At 46.1% G+C, this 11,266-nt stretch overlaps 1 pseudogene; it reads right to left on the bottom strand.

The window, feature by feature from the left end:
- Nucleotides 1-9,022: 9,022 nt before the first annotated feature.
- On the bottom strand, nt 9,023-10,239 carry LOC125537290 (annotated as a pseudogene).
- Nucleotides 10,240-11,266: the final 1,027 nt, after the last annotated feature.

Genomic DNA, 11,266 nt, shown 5'->3' with positions numbered 1-11,266 from the left:
GATCTCCTGCCTGCAGCACTAGGGTTCCTCCAGCAAGCCATCGTCACTGGTCCCATCTGACCTGGTCCTCGACGATGCTCTGTCCATCTAGGCTACATGGCCGGCGGGTAGGGGCAAATCTACCTGGCTGCCCCTCCCTCTGGCACCGCCCCTCATTCTCATGGTCTCCAGCAACTGCTCCACTGTGGTTCATCCAACGCACTACTCCGGCGGGCGCTGCACAACTACGGCTGATGCCACACTGCGGCAGAAGGCACCTTATTCCACCTCCTCTCCTCCCAGGCCTGGCCTTGAGGTGCTGTTGAAGGATGAGCTCATCCAACAAGGTGAGGATCTCCTCTAATTTTTTGCCAAATTTTCATTCTGATCCACTATACGATGAATTGCTATGAGCTGCTTCTGCTGCTGCTATATGATGCATTGCTATGAGCTGCTCCTGCTACTGCTATATGATGAATTGCTATGAGCTGTTGCTGCTATATGATGAATTGCTATGAGCTTCTACTGCTATATGATGAGTTGCTATGAGCTGCTGTTGTTGTTATATGATGAGTTGTTATAAGCTGCTCCTGCTGATGCTATACGATGAATTGCTATGAGATGCTCGTGCTGCTGCTATATGATGAATTGCTATGAGCTGCTCATGCTGCTGCTATATGATGAATTGCTATGAGCTGCTCTTGCTGCTGCTATATGTTGAATTGCTACGAGCTGCTGCTGGTATATGATGAATTGCACACTGTTGCTGTTGTATGATGAGTTGCTATGAGCTGTTGCTGCTATATGATGCTTTCAGGTGGTGCTGCTATATGATAATAACCAGCCACTTGGACCATCGAATTTCAATAAATAATTGTTCTTCATTTAAATGTGGTCCATGCGTTCTTTGTATAAATTAGGCAATCGGATCTCTATGGAAAACATTGACCAAAGTAGATTGTCCCAAGTAGATGGTATCTTTGTATTTGCATTTTGAGCAAATAGTGATGGTATGTTTTCCTATCATATTAATTACTGCACTGGGTTCAATTTGTGATGTTTGCAAGTCAAATTAATTTTCATATGGGTAGAAAAATGAAAAAATATAATGCAATCTAGACTTTTCACTGATCATACCAAAGATAAGCTGAAAACGCAATGAAAACAACTGGTTGGCTTATTACATGGAGCTTATATTCACAAGTGCCTATTTTCTTAGGATAACTCGTAATAACTGTCCCTAAGAAACTTGGCCAATAGAACTGACATACAAATAACATGTCACAATGATTGCAATGGAGGAGTGACGTACCATAGCACACTGTATAGGCTCACCGCTGCCTCTCCTTTTTTTACGACGTTCCATGAAATTGCCACATACATCTTGTACTTTTTCATTGTGTAACCCTATCTGCAAGTTGACACGGCTAATTTCATACATCTCTACATGATAATACATTGCATATCCCTTGCACATATTTAAACCACCAATTAATGATTGTGTGCGTAGCATAAACTAGCCATGACTCTGTGTGCTAGACTAGCAGGCACTCTAAGGGAGCCTAATGTAGTGCACTGGAATTCCTGCATGCCACCTACGATTTTGTGTAATGTACTGCCTATGTTCCTAAATATATGTCTTTGCAGAGATTCCAGTATGGACCACATATAGATGTATATAGATGCATTTTCGAGTGTAGATTCACTCATTTTTGTCTGTATGTAGCCTATAGTGGAATCTCTAGAAAGACTTATATTTAGGAACGGAGGTACGAGGTAGTATCATGTATGACATCTACATATCTAATTTAGCAGCCAGTAGTAGAAATCATTGTCTGCACAAAGGGATTACTGGTCAAAAATCCTAGCAAAGCACGCTGGCAGGCACAGAACAATACAAGAGAGAGAGACGCACTTACAAGATCATAGCAATGCCTCAGTCCAGGATCTTGGTTGGCCAAGCTGTTAGATCCAGAAGAAACATCGTCCTTGTAGTTTTTGCCAACTGCATAACAGGTAACAGCGACCTGTTAGTATATTTGAAGTACATCGGGCAGGTGATGCTGGACGGGTTTAAAGGTGACAAGTACCTAGGCCGTGGCGGGTGCTTGGAATCTTGCCAGACGGTGGGAATCAGGTTAGAAACGTCAAGGGTGATGACGTTGCGCTGGCTGTCGGGGTCCGATAAGGAGATCTAGAACCGTCAAGTAGGGTGTTTGTGGAGCGGCTCCGGTAGGGTGGACTACGGTGTGGGCGAAGCGGATCTGTGGCCGTGGACGAGGGCGTAGGTGAAGTTGCTCCGGTGGTTGGGTTAAGCATGGTGTCGACGATGTGGATCTGCGGCCATGGACGGGGCATCAGAAGTTGCTCTAGTGGTTGGGTTAAGGATGGTGTCGACGATGCGGCTCTGCGGTCGTGGACGGGGCATCAGAAGCTGCTCCGGTAGGTTGGATGAGGATGCAAGGAAGCGGCTCTGAGGCCGTGGACTTGTGAGTTGGCAAAGCATCCCCGGTAGGGTTGAGAATGGTATAGGCGAAGCTACTCCGGTAGGGTTGACGATGGGGTCGGCGAAGCGGCTCCGGTGGGGTTGAGGAAGGTGTCGGCGAAGAGGATCAGAGGCCGTCGACGAGGGCGTCAGTGGGGTGGCTCTAGTGGGTGTGGACGAAGCGTCTCCGGTGGGGAGTATGAATGAGCTGTTGCAGATGCACGGCGGTTGACGAGAGTATCGGCGAAGCAGAACCGGCGCCGTGGACAAGGACGACACTAAATGGGTTGTGGTACAGTGGTGGATCAGCAGTCTACTTGTTTCTAGGGGAGGTGGGAGGGGTAGATGCGGCCGCAGAAGCATATCCGGTGAGGTGGACGCCGCTGGCAGTGAATGGGCTCTGGTACACCGGTGGATGAGCAGTCTAGGGTTTCGAGAGGGGAGGGGAGAAAGCCCGATGAAGTACGGACGCCGTGATGTAAGATGCTCTGGTGCTGTGAAGTTAGTCGTTTTTGCGGGAAGGGGAGAGGAAATGGGGGTGCCGTGTAGTGGGGGGAACCAGAAGTTACCAAAGCAGCCCCGACCTATTCTATAGATGAGGGCGGTATTGTAACTGTTGGTCTCCGTGCACCAAGGACAAAAGGGGAATTTCGCATGCTAAACACTAAGGTGGCGGAAATTTTAGAAGGAGGCGGGAGATTTTGCCGCCCGCGGGATCGTTCGTATCCAGTTTCAACTAATTTTGGACCGTGCTGGTGGGAAGGTCATGCTAGACTGTGTACATGGGTCACTTACGCGTGCTGGTGGGAAGGTCATGCTAGACCGGGAGCAGAGATGGACGCTTACGCGTACTAGTTATACTTGGTTAGACATGACCCGGACGAACACCACGACTTGAAAGGAAGTAGTATAAGTACGTTCGAAGTATACGAATTTGCTGAGCTTGCATGCATTGTTTATTTCATATAGTATGTCATACATATATACTAATTTTTATGAAGTATATACTATTTCTTGAGGGAGCACACATATACCACATTTTTGGGATGAAGTATATACCACTTCCTTGTGAACTTGTGATGGATATACCATATATTGTGGGTTGGAGTATGTACCATATATTTTGTGATGGAGTATATATCATTTTTTGGTCATGGGTATATTTTTTTGCCATGGAGTACATACAAATTTTTTTGTTGGAATATATACCACATCTTTTCAATGCGGTGTATGCCTTATTTTCTCTGATGAGTACATACAAATTTATGATGAGTATATTCATTACAATGGAGTATATACCATATCTTTTAGATGAGGTATATACACTATTTTAGCGATGGAGTGTACATAGTAACCTAAAAACAAGTACAATTTAATTCTAAAAGAAGTAGAACAAAATAAAAAAGTATAATTCATTATGAATGCTGCCATTTTCCCACTCAAATACAACACTTAAAGCTATGTATGTGTATCACATGCGACATCGATCAATCTTGGCCGGAGTTCCACGGTGGCGTAGACTGCGGAGTGTCTTGAATCATAAGTCTTTTGGGTAGCATCTGTCGATCTTGATTAGAGTTTCACGTTGGCCTGTGAAGATGACTCGCCAATCTGGTTCAGATGAGGTGAAGCTTCAACGTAGTCATGTGGAGCACTGGAGCGGACGTCATCTAGATCCATCAATAGTATAAATTAATTAGTACTACTCCCTCTCTCTTGGTTTACAGGGCGTGCGCGTATCCCTAGATCGTCAATTTGACCAACTTAATACAAGTCATATATTACAAAAAATATATCCACCGTTCTCAAGGCTTCGAGGTGGGTTGCTCTCAAACGACAAAAGCCGTGCACTGAAATCTGAGCCTGAACATTAAAAAATAATAGTCATCTATCTAAAAAAAATGCATCCTTGTACTTTCCCTATAATATTTGGCTATAATTTTATGGCATCCTTTCAAAAAGTGCATGAATTGGGATATAGGACAAAATATATATTATTTACTTGAAATACACAACCGGATACAAAACATAGGGAACAATGTTTGTTTAGGTATTGGCCCTTGCTGGGATCAATCTGGTCTGAGTTTCCTGATTGAAATAGGTAAATAGTTGGGTGCATTCACGAGGATGATGTTAAAATAGATGGGATCAATCTATATGTCGCTCCACTCTCAAGTGCGCGGAGAAGATTTCATAGGTGGAAACGTTATTTCTTTCCTGTTCTACGTAGTTTAATAGCTTCCACTTCAGTCTTGTCTTACCATTCTCCCCTCGCGCTGTTGATTGCGATGGCAATTGGAACCAGTGAACCCTAGCAGCCGCCAAGGTTGAGATCCTATGTGCGACCTCACCCGCTGCGCCGCCTCCAACCAACCCACACCACCATATATCTTCAGCCATTCACTCGATTCCAGTCAGAGCCATTCCTTCCATTCCGCCTCAGGGGCCACACTGCCGCCACTGCCACTTCTGCTAGTAGCATGCGTTCTGCCACCATGTGGGAGGCCTCCTCTTTCTCATCGCCCATCTGATACCCCTCATAACCCTCCGAGGATGCATTTTTACCTGGGGGAGCGTTGGTGGGCACTGCACCTCTCCTTCCTTGGAGTACACAGTGGGGCCGAATCCGCACCCGTCGGTGCTAGCCATCACTAGACATACCGATCATGGGAAGGAGAAGGCTAAGAAGACCACTTTCAACTCCCAATGCACCGGATGTGAGACTAGGAAGAGCGAGGTGGCAGAGTTAGAGAGAGGAAAGGAAGAACCTGGTGCGAGAAAGGGCAGAAGACGAGGAAGACTGGAGGATGCAGAAAAAATATTCAGGTGTGAAGTGTTTTTGGGTCACACTCGGTACTAAAAAAATCCATCATGTATTTGAAAAAAAATATGCATCATGTATTCAAGAAAGTGTTCATCATGTACATGAAAAACGTGTTCAACACATATTGGAAAAAGTGTTCAAGACATATTTCAATACATGTTCATCTTGCATTTGAGGAAGTGTTTAGCACATATTTGATGCTTATCGTGTATTCAAAAAATGCCGCGTATTTCAAAAAATATTCAACATATATTCAAAATATATTCACTATACATTTGAAGAATATTATTTGTATTTTAAAAATATTCACCGTGTACTTAAAAATATGTCCATCGCATGTTTCTCCAAAAATGTCCATGACATATATGCAAACAAATGTTCATTTCATATTTTTCGATAAAATGTGCATCAAATACTTGTCAAAAAATTTATGCACAAAAACGTCCATCATCTTCCTGTGATCCTACGGTCGTGTCAATGTTGACCGAAGGCCAGGGGTCATACTGCCCCTGCTGCCGCCGCTTCAGCTAGCACCAGGGGCGCCACCCCCACACTGGAGACACCCCCTTCCCCACCATATTTTAGGTATGCTTCTCAAGCATTTATGCATGCAATATAGGTTCATTTTGGAGTGTGCCACATGCATTATGTGATTTGTCCTGCTTTGCTCACCAAGGCACTCACTTGTGTTAGCCCCGAACACAAAACCTTATCGATCCAGCATTACTATCAGCTGTGAAACTGCCATTCATAATTAGCTAATTACATGCCCTTTATCATCCCCTAGCAAATTGCAACGCAGAGTAGGCAGTGCTATTTGTCTGCCCTCCTGTGTGGCACACAACGCTCCCTCATACATATCGGACAAACTAGCCTAGGTTCATCGATGGATTGTACAACACTTTCTTATGCTGATTTTACTGTAAAGGGAGTGGTGGGATCTGCGTGCCAGGCTGTCAAGTCATAACCACGATCCTTTATCGTGATTGCCAAAATCCCCTTGCCTTACAAGTCCTCAATCTGCCTCACTGCAGATTTATTCTTCGGCAACACGGTGAGGTCAACAACTATATATGCATGATCGTTGACCACGAAATAAAATGCAGGAGTAGGCTTGATGCAACTAGTCAACAACACTGTAGAGACAATACATTAATACAAAATCATCCATTGTAAATTACAAAAGAGTTAATTCTGTACGAAATAACACAAACAAAATACTATGTATAGTAATTGGAATTGCCATCCCATACTAGCTAGTTGATTCCTCATCACTGCAGATTGCTTCATTATTTCCGTTTCCTAATTTTCTGAAATGTTGTTGATGGATTGTTGGTGTCCGCGGCCGGACAAGGAGCAGGTACAGCAATGGCGAGAAGAGGTGGAGGAGCGCAGGCCGCCGGAGAAAGCTTCTCGATGTAGAGGCAGAGGGGCACAGTGTTACCTGACAAATACTCTTTCGGCACACGCAACCACTCATAATCGCTGTCATCGGGCGCAGGGGCGTCGCCAGACAGGGAGCTGCTGCTCCTCAGGGGCGAGTTCATCATGACCATATGTGTTGTGCCGCGGCCAGAACGCTCTACACAGAGGTCGCACGCGAACTGCGGTTATACTAAAAAGGTTTGGCTGATATATCTGATACAATAGTGCATATTACTTTTCATTCATAGTATTTTCTAAAAAATATCTCCAAAATGAAATTTATTATTTTGTAGGAAGGCATTCAACTATTTTATGTATCCATAACCACAAAATAATAGGCATGATATGCATGAAAAATGAACATAGAGTGTCCAGAAAATGATACTTACTTCAGATTAAAACTAAGGTATCCACGACTTTATATAGGCGTCAGGCGATAGGAAAACAAAACTTCAAAAAAATGTCAACACAACTAAGGATTTTAAATCTCCGGAGAGAGCTCTGTTAGGTGGCATGCGATGTTCATTTCCTTGAACAGCCCGCGCAAGTGCTTGTGCATCACACTTTCCAGGACTATCTGAGTGTTAGCCACCAAGTGCTTGTGCATCACACTTTCTAGAGAATGTCTGCAAGCAATCGATTAAGTTTAGACTTTGGAGTGCATCCATTGCATAGCATGATTCTTGGTGCTCCCACCGTATCCTCCAAGAGTTTCTGCTTATCCTAGTACTTTCAAACACTGAGTAGCACACAATGTTCCGTCATACGTACCAGACGAATTCGGTCCAGGATCATCCATCAATTGTACACCTTACATGCTGATTTGACTGTAAAGAGACCCTTGGGATAAGTTTGCCATCAACATATCAGCCTTTAACTGTATTGGCAAAATCCCCTTTGTGTCCACCGTGTATAAAATCCCTTTTGTTCATATTTGTACATTTCCATTTCATGTTGCTATAATATTTTGGTTGCTGGCTTCTTGGTGGCCGGACAAGGAAGAGAGGCTACAATGGCATTAAGGGGTGGTGGTGGCAGGTGTAAGAGGGGGAGGTGCAATCTTCTAGATGTACATGCAGTGGTGGACAGTGCCACCGGACAAATACTCGTTCGGTAGCGGAACCACATTTAAACTTGCCCAGGTCAGGGGCGCAGCTGGACAATAATATTTGTTTACGTATATACCTATAAGACCCCTTTTATAATATGCACGATATCATAAGGAACTGGTTGAAACTTGAAACTGATTACGCTCGCACAGGCAGCCGTGCTAGTTGCTTGAATGGTGGAGCTGACACATCCAATAAAAGATTATATCATGCTTCTTATTATATATATATATATATATGTTATAAATATCTCCATAACTAAATTTATTTCTATGGCGATGAGGAAACCTGTATAGTCTCTTGAGCAATACACACGAAGAAATCCGAAAAAAATCAACATAACTAAAAAGAACTCTCTTGAGTGCCATGTCATATTCATCACAAGGGTTTACGTATCCCTTTCTAGGACTACCATATTGAGCACCCCAATCCTGTGCTGCTTCTTGAGCATTATTTATGCCTGCAGTATAGGTTCAGTTGGAGTTTCTCCCGTGCGTTAGGTGATTTGTCCTGCTGGTTCACCAAGACACTAGTGACTCACTTGTGTTATCCCCGAACACAAAGCCCTATCCATCCGGCATTACCACGAGCTGTGAAACTGCCATCGATAATTAGCTAATTACTTTCCCTTCATCATCGATAATTAGCACATTGCAGCGTGGAGTAGGTGCTACTATTTGTCTGCCCTGCTGTGTGGCACACATGATCTTTCATACAGTACATATTAGACGAAACTCCCCTAGGTTCATCCATGGAGTGTACCATACACATTTTATGCTGATTTGGCTATAAAGGGAGTCTTGTTGGGATCTGTGTGCCAGGCCGAGATGTCATCAAAGTCATCCTTCAACGGGATTGCCAAAATCTCCTTGCCGTCCACATGGCGGAGAAAATCTACCTGACCAGCCCCCAGTCTGCCTCACGGCAGATTTATTCTTCGGCAACAAGGAGAGATCAACTAGCTAGCACTGTTATATATGCAAGATCGTTGACCACGAAATAAAGGCAGGAGTTCTCGCAAAAAATGAAAAAATAAAGGCAGGAGTATGCTTGATTCAACAACGCAACAACACTGTACAGAAATTACAATATATAAAATCATCAATTGTAAATAACAGAAGATTTAATTCTTTATGAAATAACAAAACACTATGTATAGTAATTGGAATTGCCATTACATAGTAGCTAGTCGATTCCTCCTCACTGCAGATTGCTTGCAGATTTCCGTTTCTTGCCATTGCTCTGATATGTTGTTGCTGGCTTGTTGGTGTTCTTGGTCGAACAAGGAGGAGGGGCAGCAATGGCGAGAAGAGGTGTAGGGGTGGAGGCCACGGGAGAAAGCTTCTCGATGTAGATGCATAGGGGGACAGTGTCAACCGACAAGTACTCTTCTTTCGGCACACGCAACCACTCGTACTCTCTGTCGCCGGGCGCAGGGGCGCCACCAGACAGGGAGCTGCTGCTCATCAGGGCCGACTTCATCATGACCATATGCGTTGTGCCGCGGCCAGAACGCTCTACAGAGAGCTCGCACGCGAACTGCGGCGCCGGGTCGCCACCATCCGCTCTAACGCATAGCAGAGACACGGATATGTTTGGGCCGTGCTGGCCCAGTGACACCAGGAACAGGCTGCGGTGCCGGTTAACGCCCGCAGCAGCTTTGTCGACCTCGCCGACCAGGACGTGCCAGCCGCACAAGACCGGCAGGTTCAGGGTCCGAGGCTGGCCGTAGGGGATGCAGATGGTGGGGCGCGAGTGGCCATCGGAGCCAGTGATGTGGTCGAGCAGCTTCTGCTTGGAGCCGATGAAGCCGCAACCCCCGCCGTCCGAAGCCCTGGCCGGGCATCCGCAAGGCGCGTGCGGGCACGCGCGCTTGTGTTCAGCTGACTGTGGTACACGATGCCGCCGGCTTCGCAGCCGTACTTCTCGAAGTCACACCGCACCATGACGGAGGCCACGAAGGCGTCAAGAAAGGCGAAGTGGACAACTATGAGGCCGCAGGGTTCTTCTCCATGGAGTTCGCGGCAGGACGAGCACAACAGATGGTCGGCGTCACACTGGCGTCGAGATTCAGTTGAGATAGCAGGATCCAGATATGATATGCAAAGACGATTAATTGATGAAAGAAACTTTCGATGCATGGCGATTCATACCATGAAGACGGGGGATTTGAGGGGGAGGCGGCAGGTATGGCAGGTCAGCAGCGCCGTGGACATGCTAAAGCTGAGGTCCTGCTGCGATTCCGTCTCCGTGGCGGTGGCTTCCACCACAAGAGCTCGCTCTCCTCTGCCATGGCTCATGTTTTTCTCCTTTGAGAATGCTGGCGCGGGGGGAGTGGTGGATGGATGTGATTCTAGGGCTGAGGCGGTGGGTGAGGGAGGCGGCAGCCGGCGGCGACCTCGTGGGTGGAGGGTCATAGACAGCCAAGAGAGAACGATACAGGGGATTCTCTCCCGATGTCGCTAGACGTATATGCTATCCCGGGGAACTCATGGGGATCGGGTTGAGGAAAGCGCATGGCTTCGAGCGTCCAAATGCCCAAGACACTTGGCCCGGGTCTGACTTTCCAGGAGGGTTTTCCTTTCCAGGAGGGTGTTCCACCCAGGGATGAGGCCAGGATCCAACCGGGATCCTTTCCAACCAAATGAGACCAACTTCTCCCCCTGGGCGGGCCCCGACCGGTGCACCATTTGGAGCAATAAAATACAGGAAACTCACACGTAGCTCCGGCCCAGCCCCCCCCCCCCCCGATTAATTGTCTTAGATTTTTCTAGATACAAATGTATCTAGACACGTGTTAGTTTTAGATACATCTGTATCTAGACAAATCTAAAATAAGTAATTTAAGACAGAGGAGATACAATTGTACCGTGCCACCTGAAGAAAAGGGCACTATCTCATCAAGTGTGCTACCTTCGGAAACGTTTATCACTCGACTATTGTGGGTTGTAAGCTGCGCTCACTGCGCTACATTCGCATCGCACGTGGGCCTTGGCCTTGCCTTTTTGTTTCGAGAGAGGCTGGACTAGGCATTAAGTGTGATGCTGGCAGTAGGCAGTAGCTCCTATGGGAAAAATACATGTTGCCTAGTGTTTGGATGCAAGTCGAGTGTAAATTGTCGTTCACTCCGCGTAGTACATCGTGAGCCGAGTGCTCTGGAAAAACCACACGACAGCCGGTTGTGGCTCGGCTTACCTTCGTACAAGTGAATACCATCCAAAAATCAACTGGTTTCTACACAAATTTTGGAACATTATGAGAAAAACACTCATCTGACGCCAAGGGCTCCGCATAAGCAGCAGCCACTATGCGGTCGTCCTGCCTATACTGGCTCTATGGTGGCAGCTCATGCAGGCTGAGTGTGTATTAATCGGCTTATAAATGCAAGTGGATTATCTCATAATATACACTCAGCTCACGTAGGCAACGGTCGCATTGCACGTG

This window comes from Triticum urartu, chromosome 2 (assembly GCF_003073215.2).
Source record: "Triticum urartu cultivar G1812 chromosome 2, Tu2.1, whole genome shotgun sequence".
NCBI lineage: Eukaryota > Viridiplantae > Streptophyta > Magnoliopsida > Poales > Poaceae > Triticum > Triticum urartu.
This window is presented reverse-complemented; position numbering and strand designations above follow the sequence as displayed.